This window comes from Amblyomma americanum, chromosome 1 (assembly GCF_052857255.1).
Source record: "Amblyomma americanum isolate KBUSLIRL-KWMA chromosome 1, ASM5285725v1, whole genome shotgun sequence".
In the NCBI taxonomy this organism is placed as follows: Eukaryota; Metazoa; Arthropoda; class Arachnida; order Ixodida; family Ixodidae; genus Amblyomma; species Amblyomma americanum.
The window spans coordinates 199,432,966-199,460,244 of NC_135497.1; the positions used below are offsets into that span (position 1 = coordinate 199,432,966).

The 27,279-nt window shown below is 46.2% G+C and overlaps 1 pseudogene; it reads left to right on the forward strand.

Annotated features, from left to right (window-relative positions):
• Positions 1–1,817: 1,817 nt before the first annotated feature.
• LOC144115404 (small ribosomal subunit protein eS1 pseudogene) lies at positions 1,818–12,787 on the forward strand (annotated as a pseudogene).
• The last annotated feature ends 14,492 nt before the right edge of the window (positions 12,788–27,279 follow it).

The following is a 27,279-nucleotide window of genomic DNA, read 5'->3' on the forward strand; positions in this document are numbered from 1 at the left end:
TGAGGAAAGGAAATGACGCAGTAACTGTCTCATTTATCTCGGTGGACACCCGAACTGCGCCGTAAGAGAAGCGATAAAAGAAGAAAGAAGAGAAAGAAGAAGAAGAAAGAAGAAAAGAGAAAAGAAGAAAGAGGTGCAGTAGTGGATGGCTCCGGAATAATTTCGACCACCTGGGGATCTTCAACGTGCACTGACGTCGCACAGCACACGGGCGCTTTTACCGTTTCTCCTCCATCGAAACGCGGCAGCCGCGGTCGGGTTCGAACACCGGTACTGCGGATCAGTAGACCAGCGCCTTAACCACTGAGCCACCGCGTCGGGTACCACACCTCGTCATCCTCGGTATTTCGCCGGTGCTAGCCATGCGGGTCGATACAGGCGTTTAGGACTGAAATAGGTGTCTAATAATAATAATGATAATAATAATAATAATAATAATAATAATAATAATAATAATAATAATAATAATAATAATAATAATAATTGCTTTTTTGGGGAAAGGAAATGGCGCAGTATCTGTCTCATATATCGTTGGACACCTGAACCGCGCCGTAAGGGAAGGGATAAAGGAGGGAGGGAAGGAAGAAAGGAAGAATGTCTAATTAGGTGGCAGGAGCTTTTTAAGTGCGGCGATATGAGCTCATTACAAATACAACTTCAGTTATCTGGCGTTAATTTGGCCACATATGCATAGATTTTCACATGGAGTTCTGCTACCCACAGCTTTAGCTTGCGGTTCTGCTGCTATCATTCCACATCCTTACAACTCCACGTCTGACCCACCGCTGTGGTTTAGTGCCTGCGGCGTTCGGGTGCTGAGATCAAGGTCGAGGGATCGAATCGCGGCCGCTGCTACCGCATTTAGATGGAGGCGCAATACAAAAGCGCATCTGTGCAGTGCGATGCCAGTTATCCGGAGCCCTCCACTACGGTGTTTCCGATAGACGATGTGTAGCTTTGGGATGTTCAATCCCACTTACCACCACCACTGCAATCCCACGCCTGGCTTCCCATACATGAAGAAAGTACTTGCCAGTAGCAGGGAAGCCCTCAGAGCTCGGAACCTCCGAGGTATTTGCTGCCTGATAATTTTGCCTCCAGCTGCTGCCCATGCAGCTAACGAGCCTGTTTTTATGTTTACAGAGCTTGTATCATTTAGACTCCGTGCCTCTTTTTCCTCCGTCTAGTAGTCCTTAGTGAAGGGTTCCGTTTGGACCACACAGGGGTGACTTGTGAGAGTACCACACTGAGAGATCCACTGTATTTTCTTCGCACCTTTTGTAACGGCTAGGTCGAGACAGGTGCCTACTTGTTCCAAATTGCCCACTCTGCTTTTGAGCAAGCTTTCATTGAGAAGGAAGAGCTTTTCCTGTTATATGACAGCATCAAAGTCTTGATGTTGCAATTACTGTAGGCCCAGGCTGTGTTCCTTGCTTTAACATATCCTGCTATGAAGTGTACGAAGCGTTTGTTTGGCCTTAGTAAGAACAACTAGCAAAATTTTTCTTCCAGCTCTTTGCGGGGAGCTATACACATTTATTATATTTAAAGCTGGTGTTACTTTTTGCTCGTTATTATTCGGAGTATTGGTTTAGTGTAAGTCATGTCCTTGCTCTATTACATTCGCAGCTCGATCTCTGCATACTAAGGTTGTAACCACGTGTAATATTACTGTCGCACGTTCAGTTTCAATGCCCATTGATGCCCATTGAGTCAATGGGCATCGAACTCAATGGGGATCGGCTAGTGCCACGCGGTGGTTTTCAATGATCACTGAACTCGATGGACATCTACTCAGGGGAGGTTCGCGAATGGCCATGGGAATCATAAGGGCCACTGAGAACAACCTCGCATCACCGTACGTTGAAAAACAACACAAAAGAACTCGAAATAAAAATATCTTTTTGATTAAATGGCAAAATTTTAGACTATATTTTCTAGTGCATAACCTAATTTTTATTCGGAAGTCAAAATGAGAGCTCCACAAAACGTTCGGCGGTCGGATTTAAATAAACCAACATGGTTCTTGTGCGGCGTCTAGCTGCCGTTCCGCTTCGTTTCTCTATTATTAGCCTGTTGGCAGACCTTGCGACAGCCGAGACAAGGAAACGTCCCTCAAATGCTGGAACAATAGTAGCTATCAACACGATAAAGACGACCACTGATCTGTGGCAGCTTCGCCTACGAGAAGAGAATGCTTCTGACAAAAAGTGCACATCGCTGCCCATCGTCGCCCTGCCATCACTGTCTGTAGATTGTGACGAACTGTGAAGTATTTGAATAACCTTTTCTGCAAAAAAACATTCAATTAAAATAGCACTTACTCTATCATTCTGCTTGTTTAAGCCTCACTTCTTACCTTTTTGTTTCATTGTTGATAGCCCTAGCGCCATCTGTCGGATCGCATGCTCACTACTCACTCAATAATAATAATTGGTTTTTGGGGAAAGGAAATGGCGCAGTATCTGTCTCATGTATCGTTGGACACCTGAACCGCGCCGTAAGGGAAGGGATAGAGGGAGTGAAAGAAGAGAGGAAGAAGGAGATGCCGTAGTGGAGGACTCCGGAATAATTTCGACCACCTGGGGATCATTAACGTGCACTGACATCGCACAGCACACGGGCGCCTTAGCGTTTTTCCTCCATAAAAACGCAGCCGCCGCGGTCGGGTTCGAACCTGGGAACTCCTGATCAGTAGTCGAGCACCCTAAACACTGAGCCACCGCGGCGGGTAAACTACTCACTCAAGGATCATTAAATTTTGCCTTTCGGGAGTGGTGCATCTGGGTGGCCCTCGAAAATATCGATGGGCACTGACTCAATGGGAATTTGAATTGCCTGGGTGACAGGGCTATAAATCATATTCCTGCGAGATGGCAGCATAGTCGGATAGGTTTGAGGTCTGCTTCATTTGTAAAATGAGGATGTTTGGTTTTGTGGAGACTTCTTGCAGGGACTTCTTGCAAAGAACTTCTTTCTTTATGTTGAATCTTTAACGATTAAACTGTCACATATAATCAGGTGCTTAGGTTTAAAGGGCTTGTAAGTTGCTGGAAAACTTCTCAGAGCCGAAATTTTTATCTGAGACTAGAGTCTGTATATCGCCTGCTCTGCAGCACACAGCTTATTTGAGTTTTACTCCGGTTGAATGGGGCTGGCTTTGTTGGTATGTGGGTTAAGAATTGCTGTTGATGCTTTTTATTGGCAAAAATACAAAGTGCAAAATGGACAACACACAACGAAGAAAGACGAGACATGAGAATGTCTCGTCTCTCTTCCTTGTGTGCTGTCTTTTCTATTTTGCTCTTCGTTTGTTAACAAGATCTGTAGAGTGGTGTCCATCATGCGGGCTGGAAATATATCACGCAGCATAATACCTGTTCTTTCAGGCTACACATTACTGACCAGCTGCCACCCAGATCCCAATTCTTCATCATCGGCATGAAAAAGTGTAATTTTACTACTAATATATATTGCTCCGCACAACAACACAACAGCGTTTACGAGAAGCCCACATGTCTGAGGGAAGAACGGGACGAATAAAATTTGCTCGAAATTTGAGCGCTTACAACGAGTGAAAGCCACCACCGCAGATGGGCTCTCGGGGAAGGTGCCCTTTCTCGTCGTCAAGGTTAACCAGGGCTGCCAATGCAAGATTTTTGAGCGCTATTTTTAAGCTCTAACCATGCACAGGGGACTTATAAGTAGTATCTATTCACTGTACGTAAGATCGAATTGTGCAAATCCCAAGCGCTGCTAATTACAAGCACAGGCGTTTACGCGCAAAGCGCCAGCAATTGACACGCATGACGAGGCAGTGCGCAGAATTCAATTCCATTATGACGACTCGGAAACTGGCTCCCGCCTTGCGATGTTATTCATTCGGGCTGCCGTATGTTTCTTTTTCAACGTTGATGAATTTTAGGCGGTTCGGCTATTTTCACACAGGGAACGAGTGAACTCTGAGAGGAATCTCATTTTTGACACTAGCCTAGAAATCCAGGCTGAACGATCGATTTACGTTTCGCCTTTCCTGCTACGTTAGTGCAGCTGGTCACTTTACGTTCTAGGTCAGCTTGTAGGGTCAGCGATGGCACTTCATAACTAGCAGACCGGTGAGCGCCAATAACAACTCCAGGAAGAAGGGAGGGGGGGGGGGGGGTGTTCCATTGTCACTTTTTCTACCGTTGAGCAATGGCGGCGGTTGCGTGCATAAACAGACAAAGCCCCTTAAGACCCATGCCCAATGGTGGCTGGGCGCGCGGATGCAAATGCGTGGGCCGCAGAAGCGGCCACTCACGACTCATGGGTGGTTGCGGGCTCAGCCTTGCCACCACCACGTTTGTAGGCGCACCGGAGATGTGCAGAGCTGCCCGCGCACATTGAGGACCATCGCTTTTCGCGGACAAAGTAGTCACCGTCAGAGGACTTTCCTCGTGGCAGCGATCCAACGGCGCTGTTGCACACTCACCAACTCCACGGGGAAAGCCCTTAAACGATGCAGTGGAAACGAGCCTCGTCGTCGTTATCGGCCGCTCGCGGCATTCCGAGGGTGGTGAAATGGAAGGACAATCCGAAAAGAAATACGGGCAATAAATCTGTCACATATGACGAGGCACGCTGAAAAGCCTTGGCTCCTGAAAAGGGCCGAGATACCTGAAAAGGGCAATTAGCTGGACGGTGCCCACTGTAGTTTTACGTTCTGTTAACAGGCGTAATTTATATTAAAACTTTCTCATTGAGAATGCATTCGTTCTTAACTTTTGCCATTTGAGATCGGTGTATATATATACGCCGAAAAAAAGAAGAAAGCGCTGTGTCGACACCAGAGTAATTTTTTTTTAGAAATTGCGGCGAGGTCATCATGTGGCTCCCTCTAAATGTCCGAATCATGGGAAAGTTTCCTTTAATCTTGTTTCTCAGCGATAAAACTAAAGCCAAATAACAGGCTTCGAGTGGACGCAGGGTTTATCGCAAGCGCATGCGCAATAAAGCAACGCGCTGAGCTGGCGGTTTGAAAAACCTGTATGTGAAAACGCTCTGAGCTTTATACAAGCAGTATGCCACATAACTGGAGTGTTGCGATCGAGACTGTTAGAAGTTTTGCGTGTCGGTGGTATTTTTCCAATGGGAGTTTCTTTTCGAAATTTTACAACTGTGCCTGCGCTACCAGTCAAGTTTTCCGTACCTTGCTCCTCTGCCTTGTTTTTTCCCTCTCCGTGTGATTACAAACGCATCCGACAGCTTTGTTGTCGCTCCTTAACAAACAATGCGAGAACAAGCCGCCATCTCTACGGCACTGTCTTCTTTCAGTACAATGAGTGCGAAGTCAAGTTCCGCATTCTTCCGGATTTTTCAATCAGATCTGTCTTGGCCCAAACAAGTTTGCCGACCGTGTGCTTCCAGAGATCCCAACGTGAAAGAGCGCTGTTGGTTGTCTGATTCTTCCAAGATATGTTTCACACTTCCTGTACACACCCATGGCGCTCGTGCCGCCGCTTTCGTACGCCTTATCGTGGGAGGTTCGCCTTCCTTGTTTGGTTAGTTGTGATATGTGGGAAGTCCACTTGCAGACTTTCGCGTGAAGTGCTGAATCAAGGTTCATAAATTATTAGTAAATACGTGGAGACTTTTTTCCCACTATCCTTCCGTCGACTTTTAATATCGTTACGTGAAGATCACTGATGCGAACTCGGCCGCGGCGGTTGCATTTTAATGGAGTTGAAATGCAAAAATGGCCGCGCGCTGAAATTTATGTCAACGGAAAGAACACGTGTACGTCATCGAAATGTTATATCGAGTGCTTAGCTACCTCCGTAATAACTAGCCCAAGCTAGCCTTAGCTTATTTATAGCAACAGGTTTCTAGAATAAAACGTTATTTAAAAATTCGATTACTCCCGCACCAAATGTTATTTTTTTTTCAATCATGAACACATTAACCAGTGCTAACGCTTAAGATGTGTGCGAGGGATTACCGCCCCCACATTTTCAGTAGAGAAACTGTGAAAACCGTATTGCATCCAATCTGTGCCTTACGCTTGACTTCTTGGAAGTACGCCCTTGAGAGAACGCATGGGCGTTGTGTTGCTGAGAACGCTTTAAACATTGAAATTAAGGGAATTGGTGCTCAGAAGTGTGGATGCTTGATGCTCAAAATTTATTTACCGTGTGTTCCGCCTACGACCGATCTTCCTAGTCGCACTTAAAGCAGCTTACTTCCCTAATGCGCGAGTCGTGCTTTCTTCACTCACATCTATTTCTTCACGTGCACAAACAGAAACGACCTTCGCTCGCTTCGCCCGAACCCAAGGCGCCAGTTCAACCAAACGGAACGACCCACGCACTGCCACCCGCCACCACATCGAAGCTGGGGTGATTTACGATTGCAAAGATTAGATACCTATTGCATCACGGTAACGTTAGGTCGCGCTGCAATCACTTGTGGTACTCAACATAGACCGGTCTCGCGCCCCGACTGAAACCCTGCAGCGTGTCCCTTCGTTTCGCTCATTTCACCCTTACTACTCAGGTGGCACCAACCGTCCGTTGCCAACAATAAGTTTATCCTTTTTCAACGTTTGTTCATTTACTTGAGGCTGTTCACAGTTTTACTGCGGTAAAACAAGGAAGATTAGGCTGCGGTCGCTGGTAGTAGCTGTTCGAGCCGTTGGCAATTTAACCATCTAATCTATTCTAATAGTGTCTCTGCAATAACTTTAGTTCCTTGCCTGCACCAAGATTGCTTAACACACATGCGAGCGCATATTTATCTGAGTGATGGAAGTTAATTTTTTAGCAACAAGCACTGGTTTGTAACAATAGGAATGCCGTTGAAACCACTAGCTTTTAACTGGCTGTGCCGATGCCAGCGGTGGTTCGTTGGGCGCTTCCACACCGCCGCACGATCAGATCTTGTATTGGGCATAAATCCAGCGAATCAACAGGACGCGAACGAAGAACGTGGTCTTGTCGCTAACCGACGGCTGAAGATTTATTTTTCCGCACTGTTTTCTTTCTTTTTTGCTCCCTTCCTGTGCCCACGTCGCTCCCGATTCGCAGTAAGTCCCCTATGCCCTAAGAGTCGTCCGATGTAGTCGCGCGTGCCGCAGCGGTTGTGACGCTGGCTCCTTCTGTATACGCCTGCGTGGCGATTCGATATCGGTAAGCTTTCCCCGACACCTGTCGGGCATCGCTGATACCAGTGCTTTCCTTCGTGCCTTTACGGCCCCTGTCGGGCAGTCACCCGTCCTCTGCCGCGTTCTTCGATCCATGGGTTTGGGGGAAAGTTTTCTAACCAACTTACTTGTCGCTCTGTGTACAAAGCAGGCGCAGCGGGGTGAACCTGTCAGGACCGTCATCTACAGAAGTTCGTTATCGATCAATATGCCGCCGGCGGCTTGAAATGCCTGGCGTCATTTTGCCGTTTATAGCGTTTCTCCCGAAACCTTGAGGAGAGGCCCACACTCGCACTGCCGCTCCGAAGACATGCCGCGGGTGGCTTGGCCGGCCTCGAAGAGCTCAGAAACAAAAGGCTGAGCCTTCTACGGCACTGGCCCCCGCTGGTCATTTCTCCCTGCTGTCGCTGCCGGTGCTGCTTCCCCCCTCGTTGCTTTCTTTTTAGTGCCCCAAAAATCCGACTCCTTCTCATGATCAATGCGCGACACAAAACTCAAAAACAACTAAGCTTAGGGGCAGCAGGCACGAGGCACACGTCGTTGACTCTCTGGGTCCTTGCACTCAGTTACTTGCTCGAAAGATTGGCATCGTTACTCACTATAATTATTGCACTATAATAGCCTGCATCGAAAAGAGAAACAATTTTCAAGACGTCGGATGTTAAGACGGAAAGCAAGGCTCATGTTTGCTGTGAAAAGCGGGACAAAGCAGAAAAAAAGATGGAGGCTCATTGCAACTGCATAATCGAGGTGGTTTGCTGAAGCGCTGTAATGCTGTACGTGCTTTGGGGATTTAGTTTTTGGAAATTTGGCGCTTTGGTGCTTTGGTTTCTATCCACTAGCGCCGCTTGCTAAACTTTTCTTATCACGCCGAGCACTTAAAAAAATAAATAAAGCATTTCGGCAGGCGACCTTACTGAGCGACAGCCGCAGCACTCCCGAAACATTTTTTTGTCGTTTACCATCAGTTTATCGTTTGTCGTCAGTGTGATCCGTTTTTTTTTTTCACCTGAGCTATTTTTTACTGCAAAAATGAATACATAGGTTAGGGAAAAATTTGAAAGGTACGAAAAAGTATGCAGGAGGTGCTCATAGCCGGTACTTAAAGAATGAGTTATAATAATTCATTTTACTGAAAAAGCACAGCTGAAATATCTTCCTGCGATGCCATACAGATTTATTTTATTTATTCATACATAATGCAGCCCTTTCGGGGGCTAGAGAGGGTATACAAGTATGAGAGGCCAATCACATGCAAGGCATCACCAAAAATCATAAATAAGCAAATAGCGCACACACGCAACACGAAACACGCACGCAAGCATTCATACAGTTCACTAACTAGCTTGAATGTGGTCAAGAAACTTATTCAGTGGAAGTCTGTGGGTACTACCAAAAAGTGATGGATGTAGCCACACAAGTTTTCATGATGTAACGCTCCCGCTATGGTCGTAGTTAGCAACTTATGAAATTCGCCATGTTTTTTGCAGAGCATATCCATTTTCCGACTCCATTGTAAATACCGTCATTGCGAGCCTTTGATCAATGATGCATGTTAACGCGAAAATGAAGCAAAGAATGAGATGTGACCAAATCATTTTTGTAATGCGTTTCCGAAAGAGAGTTCACTTCCTCGGAAATTGGCAAGGAAAGTGCAAAAATGCGTCACTAGAGTCATAAAAAGTCGTCCCCCCCCCCCCCCCCCCCCCCCCCATCCTAATCCAGTCACATCGAAATGGTTGTTCAAAGAGATAAGTTAGGGCTAAAAATCTGTACATATTTGAAATATTCGAAAACATGGGAAGATACGCTCCAAGCCAGCAGATGAAGGATACTTTGATGTTCTTCAGTTAGCTTTATAATACGTTCTTTCTTAAAATGAGTTCAGTCCTTCGCGAGAAAAATACCTTACTTATGCTAATCTGGAAGATTACTACTGTTAGCTACGATCTAAAAGACCAATAAACCTTGCAATCAGAAGTCTAGCTCAGTCGCCTCTAAAACTAATACCTCAAATGCCTTTGTGGCCTTCTATATCTTATTTGTATTACGTTATTAATATTAGGTAGCGTTATTAAGCACTTTCAACGACCGCCTCAAATTTCTAGCCGGCGCAAAGAGCGAATTGCAACCAAAGGAGTGCCCTACGCTATATAGAATTCCCGGTTATAAGCCGCATTCGCTGAATGATGAATAAGCCCGAATGAATGCGGGTTAATCAATCAATTAAGCCAGCCTGCCAGCCAGCCAGCAAGTCAGCCAGCCAGCCAGCCAGCCAGCCAGCCTGCCTGCCTGCCTGCCTGCCTGCCTGCCTGCCAGCCTGCCATCCTGCCTGCCAGCCAGCCAGCCAGCCAGCCAGCCAGCCAGCCAGCCAGCCAGCCAGCCAGCCAGCCAGCCAGCCAGCAGCCAGCCAGCCAGCCAGCCTGCCTGCCTGCCTGCCTGCCTGCCTGCCTGACAGCCTGCCATCCTGCCTGCCAGCCAGCCAGCCAGCCAGCCAGCCAGCCTGCCAGCCAGCCAGCCAGCCAGCCAGCCAGCCAGCCAGCCAGCCAGCCAGCCAGCCAGCCAGCCAGCCAGCCAGCCAGCCAGCCAGCCAGCCAGCCAGCCAGCCAGCCAGCCAGCCAGCCAGCCAGCCTGCCAGCCAGCCAGCCAGCCAGCCAGCCAGCCTGCCAGCCTGCCTGCCAGCCAGCCAGCCAGCCAGCCAGCCAGCCAGCCAGCCAGCCAGCCAGCCAGCCAGCCAGCCAGCCAGCCAGCCAGATTTCGCCGGTTTAAGTGCTGCACAGCGCGTTCAAAAGCAGGGTTGCGGTATCGCGTGACGGACCTCAGAGCAATTATGAGGCGAAAGCTGAAAAGCCCCGTTGGCTGAAGAGTCAATCGGAAAAAATTTTTCTTCTGAAATCCAAGCATTGCTAAAGCGATGAAGCATATTTGTCGGATGTGCTAGGGACTAAGTTCAAAACGGATTACTCAGCATTTGTTTTTCTTTTTAAGTATCATTTGTAAGCAAATGCGATATTAAAGCGATTGCTTTAAGGCTCCCGCTGTCCAGAAAATCCGGCGTCGTCGTTGTCAACGTCAAATATCAGAAGCATCCTAAGTCACGTGACCTTGTGGCGCGATCACAACCTGCCCACCAGATTGTAAGCAGACTGACCACCGTGGCACGTCGCAGTTAAATTAATGATTGGTCGCGAGAAGTTACCTAGCAGGAGCAACCGGGTCGCACAGGCCCCACCGGTAGCCGCACCTGCCATCACAGGGTCATCGCTTAAGCGCTGCACCACTGCATCACGACTCCAAGGGATCTATGAATCTATAGTCAAGAATGGCCAATTGCGCATATATGGGCGTTAACCCATCAAAGCTACCGCGCCTACCCTTAACGCGGAGCTCTTAAGGAGGTCCCATTACGGTCTTTGACTTTGGGACCTCCTTCTGCATGATGTGCTGTACTTATGAAATGTATAAGCAAATAAAGACTGGTTCGGATTCTGATTCCGATTCTGATTCGTGTCCCTTCCAATTTTTCAATGTTACGTTAAACGCCGAATCAAAACAAACCCTATCGCTGATGACTGTTCATTTGCGCATCAGTAACTTCCACAAAATATAAAATTAAAATTTAATAGTGTCTTTGAACATTTAATGGGCGGTGCTAGAAAAGGGTACGAAAATAAATGATGCTGAAATGAAAATCATACTTACCACTGATAACGCACGCCTATTGCAGTATTCTACTGGAAGCTATTTTTTGACAACTGGAAGCAATTTTAAATATTTAATGAAGGCTTTTGCACATAACGTGAAGAGACGCATGCATGTTGAAGCTGCTGTTAGCAGCTTGTAAAAAAACTTTTGGAGGGCAGAGTTTCGGCAAGGGGGAGAGAGAAGCCACGAGAGACTTTGTTATTGGCCTAGAAGACATTCAAACAACCAGTTTTCGATTATGTTTCAGCGCTGGGAATTCCTAGCTACAAGGAAAAAATTCGAAGGTTTAAAGGCTTTTGGCATAATTTATCTGCAGCGCATACCGGAGCATACCCAACCACTGAAATGTTGCAGTTTAGCAATAATAAGAAAAAAATACAAAATTTACACTTATTATGTAGAATAGTTCCTCAAAAATTTAAATACACTTGTGATACTTTTAATTTCTCGTTTTCTGTAATCTTAATCTTCCATTTACTACTGACAATGATGAGGTGTATGCTATGTATAAGTGTGTCGTAGCTATGTTACGTTTATGTCATCAGCTTCAGTGTAATTTTTTCTGTATGCCATAAGGAGTTCATGGCGTCGCTGTCAGTTAGCAAGCTCTTTTGAGGTGTCCATGTAGATAAATTAAAACATATAGCTGTTTGTCCCCTGCCGCTGAACAACGCCCGGTAACAATGTTGGAAATACGCATTCTTCCTTTCCGCGTACTTCAACTTCCTGTTGGTTTGTGACGCAGCATAGGTAAGAAAAAGTCGGCCTATTCACTTTGTACGCAGTTCCCAGTGTGCCACCATTTCAAAGTGGCCTTGATTGCTATCATAACCAGCGTTAATTTGTTTTTCGATATGTCTAAATATTTAACAAACACTGTATATTCTTCTTCTTTGTACTGTAGGTTCGGGTGTTACAATATCTAAAGACTCCATTTGCAGTTTTAAGGAGAACATTCATCGTTAAAACGCCGCATATTTTCCCTCTAGGTTTCTTTTAGTCCACTTGCATTTCCTCCTTGCCGTGACCCACAGATGAGAAACACAAGTACAAAAATACGGAATTAAACTATTCCCTTTTGTAACTTCAGCACATTCGCGGTGGCTGTCGAAAAAAATGAGGGGCTTTTGAAAGGAGGAAAGAAGAGCGCCAAAAAGGAGATTGTCGATCCGTTCCCGCGCAAAGATTATTACGATGTCATGACGCCAACGAAGGTATCGTCAGGAACATAGGCAAAACATTCATCAACCGCAAATAAGGCACAAAAATTGCGTCCGAAAGTCTAAAGGGACGTGTGTTCGAGGTGTCCCAAGCCGATTTGAGGAACGGCGAGGATCTCTTCCGTAAGTTCCGCCTCGCTGCCGAGGAAGTGCAAGGACGCAACGTGCTGACCAACTTCAACGGCGTGGACCTGACCCCTGACAAGCTGCGCTCTATGGTTAAAAAGTGGCACACCTTGATTGAGGCGACTGTCGATGTGCGGACGACTGACGGCGACCTCCTGCGAATGCTCTGCACTGGATTCACCAAAAAGTGCGCCAACCAGCTGAAGAAGACCTGCTATGCACAGCACAACCAGGTTCGCCTCATCAGGAAGAAGATGACTGAGATGATGACTCTCGAATTATCTCCGACAAGCCTCAAAGAGGTTATCAACAAGCCCATTCCTGGGAGCATTGGCAAGGACATTGAACAGAGCTGCCAGCACATTTTCCCACTGCCCGATGCTCTCGTCCGCAAAGTGAAAGTGCTCAAAAAGCCGAAGTTTGAGCTGGGCAAGCTGCTCGAGCTCCGCGGAGAAGGCGCTGCAAGGGTGGCTCCACTGCAACCACAGCCAAAGGCGAGGAGGGCGCAAAAGTTGAAAGACCAGAGGGCTACGAGCCCCCTGTGCTTGAAACTGCTTGAGCACTCCATTCGAATTCACCTTGGTAAGCGCAGACTGTGATGCACTAAGTGCTGATAGTGCAGTATACTGCAGACGAGCTTGGAAATTAGTTCGCTCGTATTAACACAAGATGGCACGCTGAGTAGCACTCTTCGTGAAAACACAACACTGGAATAAAATTTTCCGCTTAGGTTATTTTTGTGAACAGCGAGCTCTGGACTCATATTCCTGATCGCTCTGCATGATTTCCAAATAAGTTAAGGGTAAACTGTGCTGTACATGGGCCGAAGAAGTTATCTAGACCGTTCCTGAATTGTATCCTCGTAACACCGAACCGTCAGGGAACTCCACAGGAACATCAAGGTTAACACCATTGATCATCATTATCCTCTATCAAAATATGACTCCACCTCCTCGCGAAAATTCGCCTACTAGCGAAGGGCAGTTAGCAGTCATCACCGACTCAGGACCATTGCAAAATTATGTAGGCTTCTCCACTGCATGTAAGGACACTGATGCGAAACGCTGCCCAAGCGCCACTAAACATTGTTTCCTGGCTACCTCTATGGTTACCCCGCAATCCCGCCGCGGTCACCAGCATGCGCGCCACATGTGGCCCTATCTCTCACTTCATGCAAAGGAGAAACTCAACATTAACATGAAAACATAACTTTTGCCACTTGAGTTTGGCATTACGGTGTCATCGTAGAACTTCCGTTCCTTTTTTCAATGGCGACGGCATTTATTTCTTCTTGTTCAGCTCTATAAATACGGCCATTTTTGTGTCCATAACTGGTAAATGTAATCATAACGCCGACAGAAAGGTCAAGTAAAATTTTCAGTGTCTTTTAACCGCACAGGAGTAGCACATTATACTGCCGAAAAAAAACCTCTAATTCATCCGTAGAAAATGTTATTCACCGAAAAAGAAACGAAAAATGCGTTTTGATATAAGCGCCGAAAAAAGACAGCCAAATTTTCAAACATAAAAGCCGGGAATTCAAACCACTAAATATAGTCGTCATTAACCAGAAAAAAACAAGTGCAATCTTTCGGGCAGCTGCATCACGGCACTGCTCAAACGCCTATAATGAAAGGGCATAGTTCCTGCCATCCACTTTTTTTAAAGAGTGTCGGCGATTTTGTGATTGGTGCTCTGTCTTTAAAACCGGCGCGACCTTCTAGAATACTGTTGCCCGTACATTACACGCGACGTTCCATTGTTTTCAAATTGCATTTCGCGATGAGGGCCAGTATCAGAAGTTGCCTCTGTACCATTCGTGCTGAATTCGCCTTCACCCTTGCTTATCTAAGACCCGTGCAGGGAAGACGAAAATAGGAAGTGTTTCTTTTTTTCGGTTTTGTGCTGTTTAATGTCCCAAAGCGACTCAGGCTATGAGGAACACCGTAGTGGAGGGCTCCGGATAATTTAGACAACCTGGGGCTCTTTGACGTGCACTGAAATCGCACAGTGCACGGGCCTCTAGCATTTCGCCTCCATCGAAATGCGACCGCCGCGGCCGGGATCGAACCGGCGTGTCTCGGGCCAGCATCCTAGCCCCATAATGACTAAGCCACCACAGCGACTGAAAAAAGTAAAAAGCGCGAGACCGCACGCTTAGGTATCCTCGCATTGCTATAGCCATGCAAGCCTCGTGCAACCTCGCATTGATCACAGCTCCGTGTTGCTTCCGAAAGCGCGGAGCCGACCTGCCCTTAAAATATGTGATAAAAGCGGGGCCGTCGGATGGATCATCCAGCTTAGGTCATCGGCCTTTTCATCGGGGCTACAGTGTTTTCATTCATAAACACAAGCGGGATCAGCCTCCACTGCCCAAACAAGCGAAAGCCGAAGTGGGGGTGTTTGCGTCGAGTTGGTGGGAGTTTCGCGATGATTGCATCGCAAAAGCGCGCATGACTGGAGTTCTGTAGCGTGTGCGTTGAGTAGCTTTGAGGCGCGAAGGGTCACTTTATCTACAGGGAGAACGAACGTGACGAGCAATGCAGTCGTCGGCCGTGTTCAATCGGCTCGCTCCTTCTATTCACCGGCGCTCCTACTTCGCATGCAGCTCATAGCGACAGCTGGCGGCCCGCAGTGTTGACAGCTAAGGAAATAATGGGTTGCGAGTAGCATATGGGTGGGAGGCGCATAATTTATGTGGGCAATTTCATTCACGCATCTAGCCCTTCGCCTCAACTAAGTTAAGTTCTTGCATGTTACTTTCAACAGAGTAAGTTAAAAAAGTGCTCCTTCTTTTTAATGCAGTCGGTGTTTCATTCATCAGCATCACTCCGAAGGCGTCTTGTGGAGATCTGAACGTTAGAATAGAGGACAGTTTCGTTAAGAATCGCGTCATTAAATTGATTCGATACAACAGATATGGGCCTTATTAAGATACGCTTGAGAGAAAAGCTGTTTCATTGTTTCACAAACGCTAAGGCGTAGTCAGAAACGCAAAAACGTTGCCGCAATATGCAACAAATAAACAAAAAGGCTCTCGGCCAGCGTTCTCAAGCATCTCAGAAAGAATGCAAGTTGTAAAAGCCACATTCGTCTCTGTGAGTAATGCAGGTGCGAAAGATGCATGTCCATAATGCGCCTACATCGCGGAGAACCGAATGCAACTTTTTCCGCGTCGTTCGGCGAGTTCTTCCGTGCCTCGTTCGCGAAGATGTAGGACCGAGCCACAGACGAGCGATATGTACCACGCGAAGGGTGAGCTCTGTTTTTGCTGCGACAGCACTGGTAGCGGTAAACTAACAGTTTCTGGAGTAATCAGGCAGCCCTGTCGTTTCCTGCGAGCGGGTTCCGTGAAAATGCGACCAGAGTTAAGCGCAGCACTAAGATGACAGAATATTACTCTACGCTACAAGGGAAAAAAAGGCCAAAGCAAGAGGGTGTCGCCCACGGAAGCCACTGTATCGATAGAGCGGACCTCTCTTTTTTCACCCCTCAGATCTCTGCTCTCAGTAGCCCTGTTGCGATCATTTTCGCGGCTCACTTGGCCGCTTCCTTTTTCCCCCTTCTTTCCGACGCCGAGAACATGAGTTTCTCCGCCTTTTCTTGCTTATAGATTTGTCGCCTATCTAGAGTTTCCGAGAAGGAGCGGAAGTGACCGTCGTAAAACTCAACTTCCGGTGATAGCAGGCGGCTTTGCGATGCCGATTGGCCGTGCGAAACTAGCCACGGAAGGAGGCGACTCTAAACGCTTTCGCCCTAGTTTACGACGTTGGCCGAGGCCAAAGAGGGGCCCGGCGTGCATTTTGAATGCTCCAAGTCAGACTTCTCAAACTTTGGGATGGCCCTCATAGGTCGCCCCGGCGGCGACAGCGCCTAGAGCGTACGTGGACAGCATCGCAACGGCGGACACACACTTGCCACGACGGGCGCGATCGCTTTCTTCCTAGAAATCGCCTGCCTGTGGTGCCTCTCTTGTGGCTCTTTTTGCATGCGTTCCTGCCGAATAACTTTTCACCCGAAACCGTTTTTGCTGCGCATTCTGAGTGACGTACCCGTCGTTCTGTGTACGCTTCCCGGAGCGCTGGGTTCTTCACGGACATCGCTGCGCGCGAGAGCGAGTGCGGTGTCGAGGTTCTCTTCGTGAAACCATTCAGTCGTGAATCGCCCAGGCGTGCTGCGCACGCAATTTCTGCGCACCCGCTTCCGTTGCATTCCGGAGAAAGCATTGCTAAGCACAAAATATTGTGCGAAAGCACAGTTTTTGCAGGTGGACACAACCGCCGCATACCTGAAAGCGTGATTGAGGTGTCCACTGACCCAGGGAGCCAGTTATGCGTGCCTTTCAAATTTTTATCGCCAACGCCAATGTACGCCCGCGGCCTACGCTCCAGTGCCACGTTTCTGCAGCAATGTTGTCCACGACAACACATGCAGCGCACATCCCTCTGTCACTATAGCGCCTCATAGCTCAAAGCGCGGATATTAGTTTCGTAGCGGAATTATTGGACGAAGAAGACGATGTGCAATGCACAGCGCGAAACGTGTGCTGCAGTTTAACACGAGGCGTGCTCGGTTGCGGCGATAGCCTAGTGCTCTCGCGCAGAGAAGAGAGAAGTTGTTGCCAGGAAGAGAGATAAGGAAAGTGCACAGGCCTGCCCACTGGCTCAAGCCGAGCCACAATCGCTACCACGTGCAGATAGTAGGAGAGTTGAAAGATGGGATAGAAAGACAGGATAGTAAAGACGCGCTAAAGACAAGGCCGATCCCGGAGGCAGTGCAATACCGGGCCAGCAGGTGGCGGGAGTGAATCATCCTTCAAACTCTCCGCCACATTTCCAAAAATAAGTCCAATTGGACCCGTAACAGATACTCTACGGGGTCCGGACAATCACGGACAATCGCGGACAATCGCTATGAGATAAGGCGATCCTGCTCTCAGCGCAGTGGCCACCGAAGCTTATATTTTCGCGGCGCCACGTGTTGGAATCCCAGTCGCGAATATTTATTTTTATTTTTTTCACTTGGCACAAATCCACCAACATCGCAATTCACATGACCTTTGTTATCTCTAAATCCTATGGCCTCAGAAAAAGTGACTGCACCTGCAGCGACATCTTGATGACTACTTCCACAATCTAGTTAGTAAAAGGTGTTCAATAATTTATGCAGGTTTACTACACCCTGCAAATGTGTCAACACCTTGGTTAAATTTCTTTTTGCAGCTTCGCGCTCTGAGACGCCCCTATATATCTTTAAAAAGTAGGGTGCTCCTGTAGAATCATTGTGGAATGATTCCTTCCTGATTTCTCTTTTCCGATTTCTGTATAGTTATGCAGTTTGCTTTTTTTCTATTGAACTAACCCAGTTCTTACCTTCTTGCATGTGTTTTTTACCTATTTTTTAAACCTCATTTCTCTGTCCTTGATTTCTGCTTACTTACTGGTTAGTTTCCTAGTTTTTTTCTCCCGCCACTGGGAGTCAACGCTCTTTCTGTATGAGTACTAAATCGCTTAGCTGCCCACTTGTTATCGTCCAATTTCCCCAGGCGTCTTCGCATAATAATTTACTCAGAACTTCCCGTGCTTCGAACGATCTCCGGCCTATGTCCCCTTATACTGCCGCATTTGTGTTTTTGCCGTGGACACCCATTGCTAATCTCCAACAGCTCCCTGATTTATTTCTTGTCCCAACTAAGCACAAAACCGCCAGACACAAAACCGCCTTCCCAAAAGTAAGCCCTGGCACTATTATTCCTTTCCAGATACCTCTCAGCACCATATGCTTGTTGTATTCCCATAATGTGGTATGATTTATTATCGCGGCATCTCTTCGCCTTTTCGCTTTCGCTTTTCGCCTTCGCTTTTCCACGTATATGTGTCCTTAGTTTATTAAAACCCCGAGATATTTGTATAATTCCAGTCTAGTTATGTCATGGCCTTGTACTGTAAGCACCCGATCAGCGGAATCGTAGAAAATCATCATAACTGACTTTGTTGCTCTAAACCGGAAGCCTAGAACGTCTCCTTCTCCACAAGATTTAACCAGTCTGTGAATCTTCCTTGCTATTAGCGAATAGTACAATATCGCCCACTTACATTAAACCGGTGAGCCGTTTCTCTGCGGCCCTTCTGCCCAATCTGTACGATAAATTATAACCTAGGGTAGTTTCTTCAAACCTTCTTTCCATTTTTATTATGTAAATCATGAACAGAAACAGTAGTGGGGGCAACACTTCCTCAATCCTTTCTGTACCTCGACAGCCGTCGTACTTCTTTTCCCTTCCCATTCAATTTCAGCTTTATTATCTTGGTATATTTCCTTTAAAAAATAAATTATTTTATCACTAATACCTTAATCTTTGAGTATGTTCCTCACGAATTCCCTGTGTACATTGTCATACGGAGGCTGAATAGGGAGGCATGTTTCCTGCCCCAGCTACTTCTGAACCCATTCTGAAGTTATCCGAGTGTCTGATTACTTTTTATGTACACCTGCATTTTTAATTTAGTCGCCTGCAATTCGAGCATGTATGCAACAGTTTTTACCATAATCGATCTGAAGGATTTTATGTTCACCCTATGTCCTTCCTCTTTATAAATCAAATATCATCTACTCGGTCGCCTGCTGTGCAGAATTTGCTTATTCGCTATGGCTGTGTACAATGCTTTTAACAACGTTCTTTGCTGCTTGGAAGGAGTTCATTAATCATCTTGATTGGAATCTCGACTATCCCTGCACCTTTATCGAGTTAACATTGTTCAGTTCAAAGCTCGATTCTGTTTTGCTGTCCTGTGCTGCTACTCTATTGAGAAACATTACACTATCGTCGCCCCTAAGAGACTCAGACAAAACTGATGTAGTGTTTTTCAGAGCGCCGTCTTCTTCTACACATTGTGCTTCCGCATCTTGAATCCGTTCCCCCTTTCTTTGATTTTTTTTTACCCAGGCCGTTTATATGGTTACAGAATTTTATTGGTGCCACCTTCAGCTGCATCGTGAACTTCAGCCATCCAGCGATCAGTGGACTGTTTTATTTTACCCTTGACGATGAACTGTACTTCCAGCTTCTTTTGTCAATACGATTCGTATTGTTGGTGTATTTCCTCTTGAAAAAGCTGCGGCTTCTTTGCCTCACTGTCTACACTCGACGTAACCCGTCGTTGTTCGATGGCCTCCTTAAATTCCTTATTCCACCAGCTTCTTGGTTTCTTCTTTCCTTTCCAGCGGTTTGCAACTTTTATTTCCTTTATTTTTCGTACTGATGAGTCATTATAACTGATTGTAATCCCACTTTTCCATGGGGCGTTTCTCTATTCCTTCCTCAACGCCTGCTGCTACTAGAGCTATTTGTTCGTCGCTGAAGTTTGCGTACCGTTTTTGTGTTTTCTCCATTTCTGTTTTTATCATCCGGGCCCCCATCGGCAAACAAACACGTTTTTGGCCATTTCCATTTCAAGGCAAAAGCCTTACTAGCCCCATTACAAGAAAAACCGGTGGTGTCTGTATGTGCACGGAGATGCTACAAAAATAGTGTTGACGGGACAAACAGTTCGAGTGGATTACTTAGGATTAAATTTGATTGGTGAATTACGCGCGGATGCTGTCGGGTTGTGCAGGATTAGGGTTGATTACGTGAGATTAAGTTGGAGTACTGTGGACTGTGGCGGACTACCGGTAGATTCTGGCGAATTAAGAGTGGATTACGCGAATAAGGTTGAATTAGGGTAGATTATGGGGGATTAGTAGCTGCAACATTGAATTAAGTTGCAGTAGGCTGGATTAAGTTAGATTATTGTGAATAATAAGTGGATCACTTTGTATTGGGTTGCAGTAGAGTGGATTAGGTTAAATTATGGCGGATTATGGTAGATTAAGGGTGGATTACAATGGACTAAGTCCAGAAGGGCGGATGACGTTGAAATACGGTGGGTTTAGGTTTATTACGGGTGGATTCTGGCGAATTGTGTTAAATAATTAGATTACATTACATTAAGTTAGATTACGGGGAATTTTGATGGATTACGGTTGTATTTAGGTGGATTACGGTAGACTAAGAATGAATTACCTTGAATTAAACTGGATCAGGGCGCATTACGGTAGATTACGGTTACAGTGAAAAAACGGTAGATTCTGGGGGTTGCGGTGCAGTAAGAGAGGATTATGTATTAAAGAGTAGAATTTCGGAAATTGGGATGCATTAACGACGATTATAGTTGATCTGTGGGTAGATTAAAAAGAAATCGGTGCTTTCGCCTTCACAGCAGGTAGGTAGTTTTAAGTGCCCTCCGTAATTCTTTGAGAGCTTGCTATAGATTCCGTGCGAGTTTAGACAGGTGAATGGGCATTGCCTGTTGCGAAATTCTCAAGTGATTTGTTCCTTACAATGTGGCGCTGCTCACATTGTTCTAGCATTAACTTCCTGTTACAGTCTCCGCACTCATTCAGATCCACGATGTGACCATTCACGTGTCCCAATATAATAATAATAATTGCATAAATAATTGCAGTGCACCCTATCTCCGTCCTCTTTAATTAAGAGAAAGTAGCAACCACTCAAATACTTCTCGTTGTAAGGAAGATGAAATGCATTCATTTGAAAAAGAAAACATCTAAAATCCAGAACTCCGTTAAACCTGTCATTTCCTTTCACACAAAGTGACAAACACCTATTTTCTGATTGAGATGTTTAATTGTTGCTTCGCAGCGCAAATCTCAGGACATGGCTAGGATAACATGGCATTTTGTGCTCTGTTATTTAAGCCTTCGTCAATGGCTCAAGTGAGGTCACGCCCAATATGCCGCTGTGATCTTACAGTCACTGCGACTGACGTTAAAAACACAATAGCATCCAAAGAAGAAATTTGTTGTATTACACTGGATCAAATTTTGAAAGCTGCCCCCAGGACATCACGCGCACTATAGTCGGATGGAACTCAAGAACGAAGCGGCTTTTCTCCGTCAAAGGACCCCTTTCCAGTCAATGGTGTCGGCCGATTCTCATCACCCTGCTAGCGTCACAATGCAGGGTGTGGCAGATAAAAGGGACAGTCTTCTTGCATTGTCGGATCGCCCTCTGCATTTTCACGCTAGCAGGGTCATGAGAATCGGCCGACGCCATTGGCTGGAAGGGGATCCTTTGACGGACAAAAGCCTCTTGATTTTTGAGTTGCATCGGACTATAGTTGCTGTGACTTCTCGGTGTTTGTGCGAAATGCAATCGTAGTAGCCAGCGAGACGGTATTGAGCTCGTTTTGGAACTGAATCCTGCACTGGAAATTCACAGTATGAAAAGGTACGATGGCACAGGTGCCGACCTGTCATGAAGCGCTTGGCATACGCGAGTGAGTGAATGAGTGAATAAACATTTATTAGGGCATACAGTCGAGCCCCCTTATAATGAACCTGATAGTCACGAAAACCGCATTAATTTTATCTGTGGGTTGTAGTGAATAGACTTCTCCTACTACAGGAAAAAATGCAAAGTTGGGCAAATATGGATTTATTTCTTGAAAAGATCCGTTATGTAGGTCTGCTTCTTCATGATGGCTCGATCACAGTGTTCTCCAAGCTCTTCAGATTAGCCATTCGCTTCTCGTCTAAATCATTTATGCCAACATGCTGTTTTAGGAACTCAATATTAGTAATTACGATATGGGCGTTCATGGCATCTGGTGGTAGGTCGACCTCCACGCCTGTGAACCTGGACTAAATTATGCCAAGAGCACAGAAGTTGAAAAACAGACTGGTGAACGCACGTCATGCTACCGGTTATGCCAGCAAGGCTTACCATTTGACTGACAGTCAAAGTTCTCCTATAGCTGTCATTGGTTTATCACCTACCGCGTCTACTTGCTTTTCTTTCAATTGGCCCACTTTCGCGCGCACCGCGCTTCTACTTCCACTTGAAACCCACCGGCACAGGGGCATGCAGCGACTGACAATGCAAGCCGTCGCTCCTCACTTGGCCGGCGGTTTCGGTGCCTACTTTTTATTACTTTTTTTTATCGTAGACTCGTTGTTTTGGAAGGGGGGCGCGCGTGTCACGGTAGCAAGAAAACGCTTTTCGATCTGAACGCTGGTGGGAAGCGCTCGCTTTTTTTACTGTGGAGCCGAATTTATGGCACGTCCTCGTTCGCTCTAACCACGTTGTACTGAAACGGTTGTTCGCTGTATCTTATAGACGCAGTGCCATTGCTCTAATACATATTTTGGCGGTAGCGCTAGCCTCGTTCGTATTATACGAGCATTCGTTATAACTGCGCCCGTTATAAGTGGGCTCGACTGTATATCAGAACTCAACTCTGGGTGAAACAAACGAACAGCTTTTGCGAATCTTGCGCCGGATCACTGAAATACGTGGTCACTGGCGTGGCGGACCAATTGGTGTACGGCACTCTGTGCAGTTCAGCGCGTTGCAAGTTGCTAGTCGACACAATTCAAGTAAATTTCGCTGCTTCGTAAAAGTTTACCAGTAGCTATTTGTACCCTCGCTGTCAAAATACATTACCAACTACCCAAAGCTCCGCTTTGCGAACCCTAGAATCTTTACGGTTGCAGTTAATACTGGAAAGCCAAAAGTAGTCATTTTTACACCGCCAAAGAAAACATAAATTTTAGTTCTATTCTTAACGTCACTCCAGATAAGAATAAATTAGTGACAGAGTATAGCGTTAAGTGTCATATGAAAAGAGCATATGTTTTTTTAACTCTCATGTCAAGCATGTCCTTCCTAACTTGGCGAACGTAGTTTAGGTACATGTAACTGCCAGCATAAGCTATGTCCCATACTGAAGCTTCTGATGTATAAATCACTCTTTCCTCTCCCAGTATATACAGACTATCCTAACATTGTTTAGACCACAACATCGCGGACAAGCGGGAGTCAAAATTAAAATTAAAAAGTCAAGTTTATTGATTATGCATGGTACAAGGGAAGCATACTTAATGCTATACAGAATGAAGTTCCAGAGTTCAAAGGCTGTACCGGCGCCCCAAAAAACTAACACAGAAAATGCAAATACAGCACGACGTCACCACGCTTTTCCTACACAATAATGTTGGTAGTTAACTTCTAACAAGTAAGCGAGAAAATATACTTTAGAAAGAAACTAACCGCCAGGTCACGGGCGCCCCTTCCTATGTACCATCACGGACTCTTTTTAAGATTTACCAAATTTTGTCTTCTGTCAAGTTGCGTACCTATCCGGTAACAATGTAAGACATGTTTGAAATTTATTAAAATTATGTGCCTTGCTCTACATACATCTAGCAACGCGCCACACTCTTCGCCACAAACAGGACACGTGGTTAGTTTGCTTTTCCGGGACACGTCACGGATGGAACAGCAGCGATAATCGTAAATGCAAGCATCTGGATTTATAAATATTTCATGCTAGAGATTAGCAAACCAGCCGAACGTAAACTGTGTTTTGTAGGCTTCTACATAACTGTACGTACGATAAATTACTGCGCAACGTTGCCAATGTTAGAAATATTACCATGAATTCCGACAGCGCTTCTGATTCCCTACGCTGCCACCACATGGCGCATGGCTTCTAACATCTAAAGATAGCATGATTACACCATCCGTGAAGTAAGAAAGAAGGAGATTGACCGAGTGGCTGCAGAACAGAACGTTATAGACCGCTAGACTTAGCGGTACTGTCTGGCCGCTGTGCCGATTTCCTGGTAATGGTTCATTAACATTTATGAGTGCGTACCTCACTATTTTTGTTTGCGGTGCTTCTTTACGTGTAACTGCGTTAACTTTCAGGCTGGCAATGCGTTTTTTACGGACTCTGTCTACGAGCAGTTTGCAAGGGCGGAAATATCCTGTCAAGCTGCCTAGTAGTATTGGTTAGTGGTTTATTGGAAGAAAAACACAAAGAGGAAGAAAACGTTGTTGCCGGCCGCGGCAATTCCTTTCTGTCAAGCTATTTCGTCCCTATCGCCAGCAGGTCATGTGTACGCAACGGAGAAATGTATTTAGAACAAACAGTGCCAAGCAGCAGGACACTACCACGTTCCCACAAAGCGCATAACTGCGTTGCTTTCGCCCCTTGGTGGGCTGCGCGTTAACTGCTCGTAGGGTCGATTATTGAAAGAACTGGTTATTTCAACCCTCCGGACAAAAAAAGCAGGAAGGAAAGTTATTGGAACGAGAATAGAAGAGGGCGGGGGGGGGGGGGGGGGGGGGCGAAAGGAAAGGATGAGCGCGACGACTCCCTCTGAGGAGAGGCCGCGGTAGAAGGAGTGCACGAACGCCGAGCTTATTTATTGCCGGCGAGTCGAGGCGGCGTTCGTGCCAGATGCGCCGTGCGGACCGTCTGGGCCCACGATATGGGGGACGCTGCGGATTCTTTCCGCGGCCGCCTCGCAGCGCACAGGCGGTTGCGGCTCACTTGCGCAGAAGCAACGCGCCAAAGCCAAGCCGGGATGGAGGCGAAAAAGGAGATACGACTGATGGGCCAAGCTTTTGTTTTATATATGCCGGCTGAGGCTGAGACCGGGAACAGGAAGTACCAGGAAAACAATAGACCCAGACACAAACAAGGAGCGGCAGATTGTCCGCGAGAGACGTACACAAAACACTGAAAAATTCATTCAAACGTCACGCCATGAAGAAAAGAAATTATTAAGAAGGGTCGTATATTAATTTCCCGGATGCCAGGCGCAAGCGTTTCTAGTTTTTATCGTTTGTTTTGTATTTTAGCGTTTTAGCAAAATAAAAAAATGCAACTACTCAAGCGCTGCGCAGTTTCAACTGTCAGGTAGGGAAAAAAAATTATCCGTTTTTTTTTTTTCAGCCGCGTTACAAGAATAGGTCCTGAAGATCTAATTTTCTTATTGTCCTCCATTTTATGCGCCTCGCCAAGCGAGAAACGGTGTGCTTCGGTCACAGCAGCAAAGAAAGAGTTTTATAACATAACATGTATTCACTCTGTTGCTACGCAAGCGGAACCTAACAAATGTTTAAAATACTTATTTTCTTTTCTATTCGCTCTTCGCTATCTTTCGATTCAACTCTTTTCGGAGGGCATCGAAGCAAACCGATCGAAGCAAACCGCCTAAGGGAAAAAATGTGCGTTATGTAGTTCATGGACGTTGCGTAGAATAGCCTTGTCTTTATCTTACGTTACTCACCGTAAATGTCATTCCTTTTGAGTGTGAGGTTGTTGTTTGTTTTTTTAGTTTTACTGCTCATAGCATATTTGCGTTTGTGTGTGTGCTTCGTAGTTGTAGCATTTCCTATCGCACTGGACCTTTGTTGGCTCATGAACAATTCCTTCCTCATACGGCGGGCCATCTGCTGTTGACTGCTTAGCAGGACCACTCGCAAAAAATGGCAGAAAGGCTACGGCGCGGCCCGAAGAAGGAAATACCGACGGGAGGAGAGCACGCTTCCCGGTCGAAAGGTCTTACCCTTTTCCGCTCCTTTCAGCGCGAAAGACGGGCCAAATCTCATTCGTGACGCATTTGTCTCGTTTTTCTTTTCTTCTTCTCTCTTTTATACAGTATATAATGATGCACAATACGTCACGGTACGAAGAGGTGTGTTATTTTAATCCGTGGAGGATGGTCCTCTTCGTGGCGCTACACAGCCGAGAACAGGATGGCGCTGGCACAGAGTACCAGGGGACGGATGCACTCGATGAACGAAAGCAAGGTTGAACATTCAAGGCAAACAAAGTCTTCAGAACTTTAGGCAGCTTAACTCTCACGTAGAACTGCTGCTGATCGAACCTGCGGGAACCTAACAGAGCAGTTCTCGCGTTACGAGGTATTCCCATGCAAACAAGCTTCTACAAACCTGCAAATGCGCGAACGAGAATAGCCTTAAACTAATTGTAGATAAAAACACTTGAATTATTTTCCGAAGAACGCGTCCAACATCCGCACCCCGAAATCCTTCTTAGCAGACATGAGCCGACTAGCGCGCAGAAGGAGCCCGAATGTCTTTGTCGCGATACTTTATCGTAAACTACCGTTTCTCCCAATCATCAATTATATGAATGAACTGCAAAAAAAGAACAGTGAATGTCCATAAATAATGCCTCATCACACTTCGGAAATAGACACCAAATGCTTGCTTGTTGGGAAGATCGTTAACGGACTGATGAGCTCAAGACACTATGGTGAAATAATTTACCAACCAGCATCAGATAAAACGTTAGCGATGTTAGAACACGTATGCAATCTAGGACTACTCATTTCCGTACATTCATTCTGAAAGCACTATATTCACATCTTATATGATGAATAAGAGGAGCACTATTCTAAACTTGTTGGGCGTTGGAAAATCAGGACATTCAAGGAGCTGATTATTTCCTGAAAACACACCCAAAGGCGGATCATGCTTGTGGTTCCGTAATTATTCACTGAAAACTAAACATTTTGACAGATTTGCCTGTCTGGTTGGGTTTGAAGACATAATAAACTGCATATCTCCAACCAAAATTTTAACTTTAACCCAACGTTTCGAAGCCGACTTCGTTCCTTCATCAGGGGTGACTGAGGGCAGTAGCTAGCGTCTTTTAAGTATGAAGGGGAGGGGGAGGAGGGGGTTTAGGCTGTAAGCCAGGCTGTGGCACTGAGGGGAGGTGTTCAATGGCGACTTTTTTTTGTTGCGTTGAAGAGCGAGGTCCCTGGGCATATACTGGGGGCAGGTTTCCTTTTGTGCGGTTGATATTGTTCGGGGTGGTTCGGATATTCCCGGATTGCAGAAGGAGCCTCTTGTGGTAATTTGTTTCGGTTCAGAGGATGCGGGTTTCTTCAAAGTTGATTCTATGGTCGGAGTCCTCGGAATGTTCGGCTACTGGATTGCGCCCTCTTGCGAATTTGCGGCCGTCGTTCGTTTGTTGCCGAATTCTTTCTTTGAAATTTTTGGTTTCGCCGATGTAGCTTGCGTCGCAGTCGGCGCATGGAATTTGGTAGACAATACCATGGGCTCTTTCTCTCGGCGGCCGGTCTTTGGGAACAGGTAGGCAAAGCGCAACAGTGTTTCTGGGCTTGTGCGCAACCTGGAGACCCGATTTTTTCAGGATTCGGGCG